The sequence below is a fragment of the Pelmatolapia mariae genome, linkage group LG10_11 (genome assembly GCF_036321145.2).
Source record: "Pelmatolapia mariae isolate MD_Pm_ZW linkage group LG10_11, Pm_UMD_F_2, whole genome shotgun sequence".
In the NCBI taxonomy this organism is placed as follows: Eukaryota; Metazoa; Chordata; class Actinopteri; order Cichliformes; family Cichlidae; genus Pelmatolapia; species Pelmatolapia mariae.
This window is the reverse complement of record NC_086236.1, coordinates 4,270,889-4,285,642: the sequence shown is the minus strand read 5'-3', so window position 1 is coordinate 4,285,642 and position 14,754 is coordinate 4,270,889. Positions and strand designations below refer to the sequence as shown.

The following is a 14,754-nucleotide window of genomic DNA, read 5'->3' as shown; positions in this document are numbered from 1 at the left end:
GCTACATGCATAGCATGCCCTAAACTTCATCTTTTCAGGGAGATTAGAAGTTGGCACCTTGATTCTTGAAATTCACTAGCAGGGTGCATAGCACGGCTGGTTACACAGACGGCGACTGGGAAGTGTGGAAATGATGAACACGTACAAACATTCAACCACCATCTCCAGCCTCAAATGTGGACCTTTTTACTCCATACACAGAAGAGTCTTACCTGCTGATATCACTTTGTTTCCCAGTAACCCTAACACCGACAAACCAAAGACAGCCAACAAATCAAAACTTCTATCGGTGGCTCATTTTCAAACAACATCACTTTGCACATGAAAGTAATCCAGCAAAATGTGCTTCTAGAAATGTTGGACATAAGAAATGGATTCAGCAATCTGAATATTTATCTTCACTGTAGAGCAACAATGGCTACTCTCAAAGTCTTTCAAGAGCTTCCATAAATACTGAGTCATGCTGTTAGATTCACAGGAAGCCAGCTTGACCTCAATTGCATGTAAATGAGGAGTGGGCAAGGTGAAGCCCCGTCGCTCAAAGCATGCTATGAGAGTCTACAGCATAGCTGCTCACACAGACAGCTGACAGATCCTACGCATGGGTTGTATTTAACAAATAGATGAGGCCACTCTGACGTCAATCATTGGTTTCTGTGCATTCTGAAGCCTCCGTGTTTGCATTTTGACTGCTACAATGTTGGAAACTGCACTTAAAAATGCTCTAAAAGGCACCAAAACCTAAAACGTGATGGGGGGTGGGGGTCATTTTGGTGACTGCGGAGAGGGGGCCTACAACTTCAGGTCACCATATTTGTCAATCAAGTGAACCATACTCCTGATTTTAGGCCTGGAAAGTATCAGAATGGAAGGATTTTATTTTTTACGACTTTAAGAGGAAACTGTTATTTTCATGGCTGAAGGCATGTTAACATGGCACTCTATGGAGAGCTGAAGGAATAGTGAGTTTTACTGCTTGACCCTGACAGAAGCCGGTCCCCTAACATGAGAATGTGTTGACAGGAAACGGCGCATCTGCATGGAAAAATACTACAGTGCTTCACACACATTCCCTACAGTTACAACACAATCTGCAATGAGCACAAAGTGGTCTATATGAAATGTGTAAATACATGATCAAACACATAAATATGTCTATAAAGTCAAAAAAAATTAAAGATGGAGCACAAAATAGGCAATAAAGTGAAATCCATATCCAAATAAAGAGAAGGCTGAAAGAAGTCTATAAATAAAGTTTATACAGTGCAGCTGTGTAAATATACGTTGCTGGTGTATCGTGTGTGTGTGCGCCTACGCCAGGGTCTTAAAGTGTCCACGTGTTTCCTTCCCGTGCGTGAGCGCGTGCGTCTTTAAATATTCTAATCAATGTTTACGACCCCTGGCAAGAGGCGGGCTGTCAGGGTGCCAGCTTCACTGCAGGTGGAGGACTCTGCCAACCCCCAGCAGACACCACCACCTCCACTCTGTGCACGAATTCCATTTTGCTTTGGGAGAGAATCCCTCCTCTCAGGTTTCTTTAACCTTTTAAACACCCTGATTCTTCCCTCTGTCAGTGATTTTAGAACTCAGCCTCTTCTCTGAATCCTCTCTCGTGTGTCGCTCTCTTTCTTTCTTTTTTTTGCTCTCTCTCCGTTTCAAACCATGATCCCCGCTCCGCTACTGCAAGGAAAACTCCACCTACTCAGTTCTGTTAATGTAGTCACTGATGGTGCAAGCAGCTCCCTCTCTCTCTCCCTCCCCTCTGCTCACTTTCTCTCTCACTTTCTCTCTTCCAGGCATCTCCCCCTCAACCTTCCTCCTCCTCCTCTAAGCATCCTCTCCTCTCACATCGCTCTCTGGCTCCACTTGCGCTCGCAGCCTCCTGCCTGTTCGCAGCTCTCCGCTCTCTTCTCTCCGCCTGTCCTCCTGTATTGCGCGCGCACACATACACATATATGCATGCATGCGCACACTTTCACTCTTTCTTTCTCTCTCTCTCTGTCTCAGTCACATCGGTCCCGTGCAGACTTGAGGAAGCCCCGGAGAGGAGATGATGCCGGTGGTGCTTCTGTTGGAGCTCCTTTGGTGATTTTTCCAGGGTTTTTTTTCCCCATTTAAACAAACAGAAAACTAGACTCAGAGAAATGTTGATGCAACAGCACCTCTTCTCTCCGCGCTGTGTTGATCTGCCTGCCGTCTGCCCAGCATCAGCCCATTTTGGGGGGATTTAAGCGACAGAGAGTGTGCTGCGCCGGCTGTGCGCTCTGCGGCTCTGGTGCACTGGATCTTCTTCGTCTCCGCTTTAATTCACACAGAAGGATGATCAGTTCTTTGCGCCGACAGGAATATTACTACTTCAGCTGTCAATACTCTTATCCACTTCTTTGCCCCGGCCAGATCACAGTCTGAGGCGCCCCGGTCCCCTGAAGGGAAGAAGAAGCATGTCAGAGGCACCTGTGTTGCACATGGAAATGAGCCGTCTGCTGCTGCTACTGCTGGACTCCAGCCTCTAAACTAAAGAGATTATCCCCAAAATAACAGAAGAAATTGGATCCTAAGAGTTTCCTTCTGACCAGCTGAGAATTCCTGTAGCTGCTTAACCAGCTCTATGATTTTCTGACTTCCCAAGCCTGCGATTTTGGCATCTGACTAAGAGGTAAGGCTGCTATTACTTTGCAATGTGGCTTACTCTAGCCTGCTCATCCTCAGCAACCTTGATTCTGCACTTTGGAGAGAAACGGCTCAGTCTCTGTGATGTGGCAGATTCTGTTTTTGCTTTGCTTGGTTACTTTGCAGTCTTCCAGAGCTAATTTTCACCAGAAGCTGAGTCCACTATTGGGCTTGCCCCAGCTTTCTGTCATTAGTCGGGGCTGGCACTCTGTCCTGTTTACTACTGTCTGCATCATCCACTGTCTGTAGCAGTGTGGCTCTCACCGTGTGTTTCTGCTCAGCAGAAATGAATGGCACTGCAGCTGAGAAGCCAGAGGTGTTTCGTGTTAAGTGGATTTCTAGAAGCAGAGAGTTTGTCATGATCTGTCTGCTGGTGTGAATGCACAGGAATTAGAGATGAGCTGCAGGTATTTCGAGTATATTGAATCCTTTTTTAGAGCGCAAGGTTCATTATATTATACTTGTTGTCCTTCCTAAAAACCAGCCAGCTCAAGTTTGTGGGTATAGTTTTTCATTTTTTCACATCTTAGATATCAGAATCTCTTCTGCTGATTTCTGTTGGCTTATTCTGGCTACACTTTTACAGCAGAATTACTTAGTGGCTCGCATCGACATGCTTAGCACTTATTTGAAGTGGTACGTGTAATTGGCATTGGACATGGACCTTCTTCCTGCATGTAGGGATCTACTTGGTGTCCAGATTATATGCAAATTACTCGAAAGTATTCAGTAATGCCTAGGTTAGTCCCTGTCGGATAGAATTACTGTGTGGTGTCTGTATATGGAAACACAGATGTGGGGTAATTGCATTCAGGGGTTCGCTGTACAGTCTGTTCAGTTTCAGAGTGTGTGCCAACTTCAGCTGAATTAAGCAGCATTTTTCACAGAGAGAGGATTCGACACTGTAAGTCTAAAATTTGGCACCAGCGTGTTCCCTCGTGTGGTGGTGTCACTGGACCACGTCTCCGTACAGAAATCCAAAGGGAGACTGCATTCCCAGGTCCCCTGTAGTCCTTGGATCCTTGCTCTTCGGGCTTTCTCGGTGGATATGTTGACTAGATTGAACTGCTTTTGTTGAAAATGGGATATAACCTGCTGGCTCATCGGCTCCAAGAATAGTCAGATGCATTTACGGTCCATCTAGCGTACATACCATAAAAATTGAATATCTTGAGTGCTTTGAGGCATAATGCTGAAAGTCTTTGAAAAGCTCCTGAAAATGTGTGTATCTGTAAATAGTAACAGCAGAGTCTTCTCTCAATCAAAGGACATTCACGGTGCAAAACACATTCAAGCAAATAAAAGATTTGGTGTTCTGATCAGATTGTTGGGTTTGAAATGACTGCAAACTTCTTGCTGGTGTGCAGTTTATCATCTCTTACAAATCTGTCATTTTCTGTGTGTACATTTGTTTTGGCTCTTCTGGAGAGCTCATCAGAGATTACTCGAATCCTTTCCTACAACCCTGTCTGAATCACACTTTTTTTAAAAAGCACATCGAAGGCTGCAAATGAGAGCTATACATGTCGGTGGTAGATAAAGTAAAAGTGGTGGAATGAAAGTGCTCTTTGCCATCATCAAAGCGCTAATAATGTTTCTTACAAGAAAAGTGTTCAACATGTTTTAAAGAAAACAAAGGTATCCCAAGTAACTGGAAGTCGTCTTCACTGAACAAACTCGTACTTTCAGTGAGCGTTAACACGAATCACTCGCTGTTGAGCGAGTGGGTGCCGTGAAGTGACAGCCCCTTGTTATTGGCACGGTTAGTACTAATGGCAGTTCAGACAACACAACTGCTAGCAGCACTGCTGAGACCAGTCCATATGAATATTTGATTGACTTTCATCACCGACTATTGCAAAAACTCTCCTAATTTCCTAGTAAATCTCTAAATGTCCCAGTGAGTTGAAGGATGTGACTGAAATATCTGCAAGTCAATGAAAACAAGAAATTGTTACCACATCATAAGACAATTTGCAAAATAACACAAACGTTCCTACAGAGCTGAATCATTTGTAACGCAGATTTTCTTGCTCTATATATGAAAAACTGGTCAAAAACTAAATGTGTACTTGCCTTGTTTTTATGAAATGAGTCAGTCTTTGGTTCTTTATTAGTTTGTAGTAAATTAATTTGGTACGGAGCAGTGATGGGGACTGCATGTATGGTTCATTTCAATTCAATTTTATTTATACAGCGCTAAATCCCAACAACAGTCGCCTCAAGGCGCTTGATATTGTAAGCTAGACCCTACAATAATACATACAGAGAAAAACCCAACAATCAAGCACTTTGGCGACAGTGGGAAGGAAAAACTCCTTTTTAACAGGAAGAAACCTCCAGCAGAACCAGGCTCAGGGAGGGGCGGGGCCATCTGCCGCGACTGGTTGGGGTGTATGATTAAGTATGATTCAGTGCAGAGCGGTCTATTAACACATGGTGGGAGCGGGATGGATCAGGGCCGTTTATTAAAACTGGTACTGCTGGAGGTTTCTTCCTATAAAAGGGAGTTTTTCCTTCCCACTGTCACCAAGCACCTGGAGATGACTGTTGCTGTGATTTGGTGCTATCTAAATAAAAGTGAATTGAATTGAACCTTAACTTTGAGCTAGTTCTTGTGAAGGGTAAGGAATTTTTTTACTATAATTTTACTAATTTCGAATATAATTTCTTCCTCTATGACTGTCTAGTAATAGCCTTTTTTTTGACTCAGCTCTCTTGTACTTAAAAACTCAACATAGTGAATAAATAATATGTTGAAATTCTAGCCTTAATTACAGCAACATGCATCCAGCTGTCAGCTCTGTGATTACTCATGCAAGCCACCACTGATTATGTCACCGTAAAAGAGGAAGCTTATTAATAAATATAGTAACAGTCTCACTTTCGGAATATCCTCTTTGTTATATCGTACAAACATTTCACATCTTCATACTAACTGTAAATGAATAAACGCTCACACATGGTCACTTATGGCTGCAGATCCCACTTGAAAGATCTCATGATTTGTAATTTAATGATGTCAGTGTGTGATAATTATCTGCTGTGTCAACATCGATTTTGTTCTGGCCGAGCACCAGATTTACTAATGGTTTGCAGCAGGCAATTTACTTCTGTTTGCCCTATTATTTAATGTTCAAAAAAGGCATCTCGTTTTTGATATTGCTGTGATAGTTGACAATAAGAGGGTTAATTTAATCGCAATAGCAGAGGGAGAAGTTACCAGAATAAAAATATATTTGGTGCAAGTGAGTTGTGCAACGCTATGAGCTAGGTGTCAAAGCTGCGTCTCTGTCCTTGAGCCCTTCAGAGTCCTGGGTTTCTGTTGCTCTTTCAATCTGGAACTTAAGTTGGAGCTTCAGAGAGGAAGAAAGTATAATTGCTCAATACACTAGCAACTTTTCAGTCACACATAATGAAAACTGCAGCAAGCACAAACAGTGCTTTACCGTGTGGGCTGTAAAAGTGCTGTGTCTCTTTACTCAGCAGTGTGCACACAGAGCTCTGCAGCCTCACGAGTCTACATTTAAGTAGTTTTCTTTTAATTTTTTTTTTATCAAAATACACATATTAATGTCTGCCATTACATCATGTGTACTATGTTACATTTTATGGTTTTTCTTTATAGTGTTTCTGTCTGCTTTTAAGCTTTCAGAATTTCACTATGTGACTGCAGAGCAACAAAATATTTTAAATCACAGCAAAAATAGTTTGTCGTTAAACAAAAAAGAGCTAATTCTTCGTTTTACAAGTTATGTTTGAAACAAGTAACAGAACAAATGACATCTTCTGCCCTTCTGATAGCCTTTGATTTATCGTGCTGATTAATATTTTTGACATTTATTACACTAAAGAACCGGCTAATGCAGAGACTTGATCCAGGGCATATTCTACCACAACCAATGGTTTCACAGACACACATCATGTTTTATGCCAAAGTTTGAATTGTTTTTGTCATTTCCCCTGAGACATTTATGAGAAACAACAGACAGTAAAAGGAAACACATGAGACTAGTGGAGGAGGAAGGTGAGAGATGACAAGGCAGAAAATTGTTGAAAGAGCAAGACAGAATAAAGGGAGGGATTTATAGGAACAGTGGGGGACTGCAGGTGCTGATCAAGAGCAGACAACAACAGTGTTCCCGTCAGAAGCCGGCACTATGATATGGGTCACTTGGACATGACAGCTGGTAAAGAAACATGAATAATAAATTTTGGGAAAGGTGTAGTGATGAATACTGCATTAGAGCAGAAGAAGCTCTGAGCCGTTTCTTCCCACGGCTCCCCTCTAACCCAGCAATCACTCAAGGATTACTTAGGGTAGAAATGCTAGCCTGTATGCACGCCAATTATACACACACACGCACACAGCACATGATCATGTGATGCATAACTACATTAGACCTCAGAGGACAACACCTAAAAGCTGATTTGGTGCCAGAGGACAACCTTCCGTGTCCTTCAGCATCACAACACCTTAAACAAATCAACTCATTTTAGTGGTCTGATGACAGCCATTAGTGTCCTTGTTTAGCCTTCGGACACATACGTGTGTGTGTGTGTGTGTGTGTGTGTGTGTGTGTGTGTGTGTGTGTGTGTGTGTGTGTGTGCGTGTGTGTGTGTGCGTGTGTGTGTGTGCGTCAACAGATGGATAGATTATGTATTTTTATGTGCACAGTTGTGCACTGCCAGTTATTTCCGGTATTGTACCATATTTGTGAAGCCTTTCTAAGAACAGTGAACATTAGTAACAATAATAAATACAAAATATGAAAGTAACAACTGGTGCAAAATAACTCGGGTTTATGACAAAGATTGCTCAGCAGCTGTGATGGACCAGTTGCACAGGATTCATGTTCATGCAAATTGCTAACTGTGTGATGACACAAACAGCTCAGTGCAGCCATTATGTTACCCTTAATTAATATGTATATATATATATATATATATATATATATATATGGCAGCTCAATGGGTAAAACAGTAAGTCATAACGTCTGACAACCTCTTTTTCTATATAGTTTTTTAGTGCTTGTTTTCTGTAATAAAATTCAAGATTGTTATTGTGTTGATAAAAAATGAATAAATAAATACATTTAAAAAGCACAGAACAATGGTCTACCTTGAATTGGAACACAGGTATATATAAAAAACTACATAATGTAGTAATTCATCAAAGCAAGCACACACAGGGTGCAGTTTATTGTTGAAAGAGTTTGGTGATGGCCTCTTCTTCTTCCAACAGTGCACAAACAAGGTCCATAGAGATGGATGAGTGAGTTTGGTGTGGAAGAACTAGACTGGCCTGCACAGAGTCCTGATAGAAAACCTCTGGGATGAATTAGAGTGGATCCTGTGAGTAAGGCCTCCTTGTCCAAAAATTCCCATAAACACTCCTAAACCTTCTAGAATGTTTTCCCAGATGATGTGAAGCAAAAAGGTGGGCTAACATCATCATATTGAACCGTATGGATTAAGAATGGGATGTCACTCAAGTTCATATGTGTGTGAAGACAGACAAGCAAATACTTTTGGCAATATAGTGTACTTCTCAATGTCATCCAGTCTTTTTTTTTTTGCTCTCTGCTTACTTGTTAGTGAAGTGTTTGTCTCTTTTGCTGCTAAATGTCCCAGTCTGCCATTTGGTGCTAAGCAGGTAGAGTGCAGTGAGTTTTAAGAGCGTATTTTTGCTGAAAAAGTCTGTCTGTTGTAGCTGAAAAATGTTATGAGAGTAGTCTGAGTGAACTATAGCGGTAAATTTACAGACTGAACAGCAAAACAATGAGCTAAAACTTGATATAAAGCTCGATAAAGCAGAGAGGAGCTGCAAATTCAGCTGATAATTCTCACTAGCTTCATCATGATGGGAGACCCCTTTCACGTTTGATATAGTTTTATTATAAAACTTTATTATACTTCTTTATTACTTTACATCTTTAGTGGTTTTCTTCTTTTCTGGCTTGTTTTCCTTGTAGCATTTTGTCCGTTTTCAGTTTCACTGCTTTTTCTCCGTCTTCTGACATTTTGCTCTCCCCTGCTTTAATATTTGTTATTAGTAGTAGTATTAGTATATGTTACTACTCCAGCTCTGCAGTTAATAAGCTCCATACCATAGCACCATACAGCATTAAAAATGAATTGAAGGACTATTTCTGTTTGTCAGCACTGTTCAACAAATCTATGTGTATTTGTGTTTTTCTTGGTGTACTGTACATGTGTTCATGCACGAGTGTCTATGCCCATCGATGCTCTCTAGGGGGCTAAAGGAAATTGGAGGCTTACTTCCTTTCCACTAATTACCCTGCAACAGTCCCCACTAATTGTCAGGGCCTCACGTGTATTTGATGTCAGCAGTGTGAAGCCATGTGCACAAAGTGGGAAGATGGTGAGAGGAAGGAAAAGGCAGAACAAAGCAGGTCAATAGATTGGCTTTGAAGATGTGTACAAGCCTTTAAAACAACTTCTGGATGTGGATCCATTTCGTTGGAAGGTAGGAGGATTGCAAGATTGTAATATCAACATGGGCACAAATAATATACTCCATTTAAAAATTATGGACTGCATTCCATTGCGAGCTGCTTCTTGTGATATTTATTTCAATGTGCCACCAAAATAAGTGTACATAATAAAGTGAATACCTGCACATTCTAATGCAATCCAGTGCAATGGTGCAGCAACCCACACTGCCTTTGTAAACAAGTAATAATCAAAGAGGTATTGATTCAGTGTGTAGTGTGTGAAGTCAAGTGGGAGCCCGCAGGACCCTCTGGGCTTGTGAAGAGCATTCTCATTCATTCAGAGTTAACCCTCCCACCACTGGTCAAAATTTAATGTCTCAACCCCCCCACTGTTCTTTTTTCTGTGCACATCTGCGCTGGTATAGACTGCAACCAGGAAACAGCTGGATGTTTGCACGCTCAAGCCTGAAACTGCCTCATCTGAGACCGACTGAGAGTACTTGTATTTTACTACTTATATTTATAGTCAAGCATTCAAAATTAATGTTGCAAACAATGTTGAGAAAAAAATCACATGATAGAAGCAGGTTCTAAGAATAGATACCAACAACAGATCTCAAAGTCCCTGCCTGAGATTTGCATGCAGGGATTTTCAGAGCTCAGGAGGGCTCGATTACAAAGTCATCTTTTCTAAAGGAAACTAAAGTAGTGCTCAGGTGGCAAACAATCAGAAGATGGACCATTTAAGCTTTGACAAATTAGTAAAATTCTTATGCTGTTAAACTGTCAGCCATAACACACAGATCTAATCACATAACTTACATGAAATAATGTTTTAAACTCACTTATGTTTAACTTTAAATAGCATCTTTAATAATGGACAGAAAACAAATAGTATTCCTGTTTTGTTGGGCACACTGGTCTCAATTAATAATCATTTTAATAATATGACTGTTCTTATTGTTAAACCACAATAGGAATTCCAGGTTTAAAATTGGATTGCACTGGGTCTGAACAATGCTGTTTTTTGCAGATACTCAATATTTCAGGCTCAGAGAGGTAACGTCAGGGTCAGCACTGGGTTTTCAGTGTTATGAATGGGTTTTTTTGTTCAAAGTATATCACCATAGTAACTCTGACCCACTCCAGAGCAGGTTATGTTCAAGATTACAGATCAGCGGGTATAAAATCACTGCCTACTGACGGGTTAATTCTCTGGAAGAATATCATCACTGTTCCTGGAAAATCACCAGACTTTACTGTGCAAGTAATAAATTAATTTAATACATTTAATAAAGTTTTTTTCTTTTAAAAGTGTCCAATTGCTTTCTTTTCCTGATGAAAGGAATTGACAAAGAATAATTCTTAGAAGAAACTTTATTCTTGCTTTATTATATATTGCCTGCAAATGATTTAAAACAGTTATTATTATATTATTATTATTCTATAACTACTATAAGTATAAGTACATTTATTTGTACTTGCTGACTTCATATAAAATTGACACGCAGTCTAAGCCTACATTTAAATTCAGTTTTTATTTTTATTCTTTATTTGCTCTCAGACCCCTTAAACACCATCTGGGCTTAACAGTACTTCCACACTTCTGAACTTTAATTTAATGGAATAACAACTGTGATCCAACAGATTCTCCCGGGTACACCAGGAGAATCTGATGGATTACACCAGTGTCTTAATGATAAGAGCTGTGATACTGATTAGTCTGTTAAATTTCACAGTCACACATTTTTGCTGGCTTTCTTTCCTGGCTTCACGGAGGCTAAACTCTATTAAAATAGTAGCACGTTCCCAGTCTTACTCCCTGAAATGCTTAATGCTCGCACACATTCATACAGCATATTTCTCTCACACACTTCCAGACGTTGCTGTTTTTGTCTGTGCCAGCTGTTGTTTTCAGCCTGTAATATCTATTTAAGCACTTCATGTTTTTCTAAAATGATTTTATCTTATCCATCTCTATGGTTGGTCATGTTTCCAACACAGCTACATTTATGTGAACCTGCTCATAGCTAGACTGAGAAACCCTGGGCTGACTTACAGTATGGACTGGCACTTATATAGAGCACTTTTCCACTCTATTTGAATTCACATACAACACCTTTTTCTATGCCTCTGTGATTTAACCAACATTCATACTCATACCCCAGTGCATGCATCGAAGGAAACCTGGGGTTCATTACCTTATCTCAGAACGGAGAAGCCAGGAATTGAACTGCTGACCTTATCTGCTCACCAGATAACCTATTGCAGACTTTTCAAGAAGCCAAAGGTCTGGGACACAGAATTAACAGGACTTTTGGAGAAGGACAGCTTTGTTGTCAGAGCAGGAGATTGCTGTATTCCCAGTTCCAAAAAGAAAAGTTCAGGTGTGCTTCTGAAATGCCATCACCATCACAGCTCCTAGTATGCAGATGGATATTGATTGTGGTGCAGTTCCAAACGTGTTTTGCAGTCTGGCATTGACAACTCAGTCATTACAGGAGATGGAAATGACAATACAGTTTAGTACGTCACACTGCAAACGAAACCCTGCTGCAGGTGATTTACAGCAGTGACACTACGTGTGCAGCAAACTTCAGTATAACTTTCATGTCATTTCGTGTAACAAAAACAAGGAAGGAGAAAAAGTAATGTAGTACTGAAAAGAGTGTCAAGCTCTAGCTGCCAGTGAAGTTTCAGATGATTTTCAGAATATTAAGGAAGTGTGTGGATTTAAAAAAAGGTTTAAATATGTAATGAATGTAAATTATTAGTATTTATGCCATTTTCAAAACAAGGTGTTTGTGGGAACTGAGTAGTAATGGCTGTTTCTTTTTACATTATTAATGTAGTGCAGACAAATGTGTGAAAACTGGATGGTTGAAGCTAAATGTTAGAAAGCAAACAGTAAAATCTGGTTTCACATGAATATTTAATGCTCGAAAGAGGAAAAATAAATGAATCTCAAATAAAAACAAAGGATTTTATGTTTCTGCTGACAGATGGAGCTTGATTGTGCTTACCTTGAGGACAATACATATATGTGTGTGTGTGTGTGTGTGTGTGTGTGTGTGTGTGTGTGTGTGTGTGTGTCGTATATATATGTGTGTATATATATATGTGTGTGTGTGTGTCGTATATATATGTGTGTATATATATGTGTGTGTGTGTGTGTCTTATATATATATGTGTATATATATATATGTATTTTTAATGTGGAGATGTGTGTAAATGCATGCTTTGCTCCCATGCCTGTCTGTGTGTCCAAATCTGTTACTAAAAGCATGGCGGTCTCAGGTCTCTGACAACTCTCTCCCATCTCCTGTCTGCTCCGTGAATAGCTTTGTCTCACGCTGCAGCTGAGCGGTGATGACAGGCCTGCCTCAGCGACATGGAACTTTTCGCTTTCAGTCAAGAGTTTGAGTCCTCCGAGGACCTGATTTGTCTGCCAGAGAAAACAAAAGTCAACAAATGGTCCATCCGAAGGTTAGTAAACTCTGCGTGGAGGAGACAGGCGTGAACAGACAGGCTAAGTGTTGAGGGAGCATTGCATAAGAAGAGCAAATAGATTCGATGACGAGTGAAACTGCACAAAGATGAAGCTGTTTGCTTTCATACATTTTACAGTGGAGTTGCGGTAAACACAAGTGGTTTAAAGTCCTGTGAAGGGAGTCGCCTTTCTGTGGAAAAAGTGCCATATGAAGTCAACACATTAGGCAGCGTGGGCTGTAAAAGTGCTCATTTCTGCTCTGATGTCGGACATGTCATCATGGGAGCCTGAGCAAGCCGGAGAACTGACCGTCTTCTAAAGCCAGGTTCAAGTGGCCAATAGGGGGACTGCAGATTTTGGCACTACCACTTACTAGATGTCTACAGTAAACCTGAGATAAATATGACTAAAAATGAAACCCTTCTGATTTTACAACCTTTGTTTTTGACAGAATGACACAAATGGAAGTAATTCAAATTGAGCAGCTTTTTTGGTTTGGTCCATATTTTACCTTTGCAAAAAATGGGGTCAATTGACCGTTTTTCAAAAGAATTCTATCTTAAAAGAATTTAAATATTTTAAGCAAAATTTTCACATCAATCGTCTATGTCCTGATTTTGAACCATGAAATTTTTCTGGCAGTTGAACAAGTTTTAGCAGGAAATGTTTCAACAAATGTGATGATTTGAGATGGAAGGACATGGGTCAGGGAAATGAAAAACCTATTTAACAAAATCATTTTCTGAGTTATAGAGTACCATTTAGAAATGGGAGAATTTAGTTTTATGTGGATTAGACTACTGACTCTTGACACAGGCTGGACCCTGTGATTGGCTGCCCCTCGTGAACAACAAGTTTTGAGGAGGAGGTGGGTGAACCTGTGCGCTCACCATGTTAGAGGAAATGTGTGCTGTCTGAGCTCAGAGGTGAGAGTAGCAAAAAGGTCTGAGTGTTCAGAGTAATCAGAAGAGATTACTTTGTGATACGCTGCAATACTTTGGGAATGTTTAATGTGAACACTGACTATTGTAACAGAAGACCTAAAATAAGGAAAAGAATAATGAGTTCCCTTTGATATTAGATGAGCTTTATTTTTGAGTGAGTAACTTCCCGTCAGGACCAACAGAAAACCAACAAGTTTTTAAAGTCTCTTTTCTGTTGTGTGGCTGCAGGATGAACTGAGGGCAGGACGATGTTGTTCTTTTATAAAATTATACTAAAAGAGGTATTTGTGTGTGCAGAACTATCTGCACTCATTTATTTTCTTTTGTTTTTTCTCTTTTTTTTTTTGGCACCAACACACCTGCACCCGTGTGCATAATTCAACTCAACTTCTGTTCAGACAATTGGCAGCTGCTGATGTTGCTTTTCCGAGATAAAGTTAACTTCATCAACATTTCATGGTGATCCCTGCTGAAAACATGTTTCTTTGTTTAAAGATGAATGATGTCAGTAGCAACACGTAAAATTATGTCACTGTGCCCCAGCTGTCTCACTCACACTCTGTTTAACTTGTCCTTAAAATACTAGTTCAGATTTACAGTTCAGTGTTTGCAGAATGAACAGAAACATGGCAGGTCAGCTGTGTGAGAGTTTGATCTCTGTTTCACCCGTGCTCATGAACAGAGATGGGCAGTAACGCGTTACTGTTATCTGATTAGTTTTTTCAAGTAATGAGTAAAGTAAGGGATTACTATTGCAAAAAAGTAATAAGATTACTGTTACTTAAGTACACTGCATTACTGCGTTACTAAACTGTGGTGATTTTGTTTGTGAGAGTGTCTCATGACAATGACGTACGAGCGTGCGACGTCCGTGGCAGCAACAGACGTGTGCAGATCAACAATGGATAATATGGAGTGTGGGAGAGAGTACGACCATGCAGCATTTACAGTGTGGAAGTACTCACATTACTTTGAGTTTGGTTCTGTAAAAAGTGTCAAAAACATTAGCGTCTGCTGTACACACTGCGTGGGAAGAAAACTTTCTACAGCGAAAATAAAACTTCAAATCTGAGGGCGCACCGAGCACACTGCCACGGGAATGTGAAATTCACAGAGAAACCCCCGGATCCTCCCACTGACATGACCGCTGCAGCACCGGGCAAACCTCCACCCGCCCCACTCCTGCTGAACA

General features: G+C 40.5%; 1 protein-coding gene across 3 annotated transcripts in view; it reads left to right on the top strand.

Annotated features, from left to right (window-relative positions):
• The first annotated feature begins 1,873 nt into the window (after positions 1-1,873).
• sgcd (sarcoglycan, delta (dystrophin-associated glycoprotein)) overlaps positions 1,874-14,754 on the top strand; it is a 423,553-nt gene continuing 410,672 nt past the window's right edge. For 2 of the 3 annotated variants that reach the window (XM_063485458.1, XM_063485453.1), the window contains exon 1: positions 1,874-2,656. The gene's annotated coding sequence lies outside the window, so the exon portion shown is untranslated. Of the gene's footprint in view, positions 2,657-7,971; positions 8,026-14,754 lie in introns of those variants that run through there. The other variant, XM_063485457.1, reaches the window with a different exon arrangement.